The 380-nt window shown below is 56.1% G+C and overlaps 1 protein-coding gene across 1 annotated transcript in view; it reads right to left on the bottom strand.

The window, feature by feature from the left end:
• xrcc1 (X-ray repair complementing defective repair in Chinese hamster cells 1) overlaps window positions 1-380 on the bottom strand; it is a 20,104-nt gene that overhangs the window by 4,802 nt on the left and 14,922 nt on the right. The gene's annotated exons all lie outside the window — the stretch shown is intronic.

Raw genomic sequence — 380 nt, 5'->3', positions numbered from 1 at the left:
CCCCCCCCCCCCCCCCCCCCACTTCCCCCAATCTCCCAGCCGACACGTCAGTCTGAGGCTCTGTCCCTATTTGGGCCATTGACAACACTAACACGAATGCAGCAGTAGATGGACAGAGGAATACTACTGAGGATATTGTCACTGTGGCGACTTATCCCAGCTCCCAATGGCTTGTCCTCTCACTCCCTGTAAATACAGAGCACGGACACCCTAACACCAGCAGCACTGTCCACCTACCCTCCAGCTCCATGGCCGCTCGGTTACCAATGGTGACTCTCAAAACTCACTACAGGGTCTCTTCACACAATCCCTCACCATCTCCAACCCTGACAACCCTCCCTATCTCTGTAACCTCCTCCAGCCCCTACACCCCCTCCCTA

Source organism: Rhincodon typus, chromosome 47 (genome assembly GCF_021869965.1).
Source record: "Rhincodon typus isolate 14 chromosome 47, sRhiTyp1.1, whole genome shotgun sequence".
NCBI classification, from domain to species: domain Eukaryota; kingdom Metazoa; phylum Chordata; class Chondrichthyes; order Orectolobiformes; family Rhincodontidae; genus Rhincodon; species Rhincodon typus.
The sequence above is the reverse complement of the archived record's forward strand: the minus strand, read 5'-3'. Positions and strand labels throughout refer to the sequence as shown.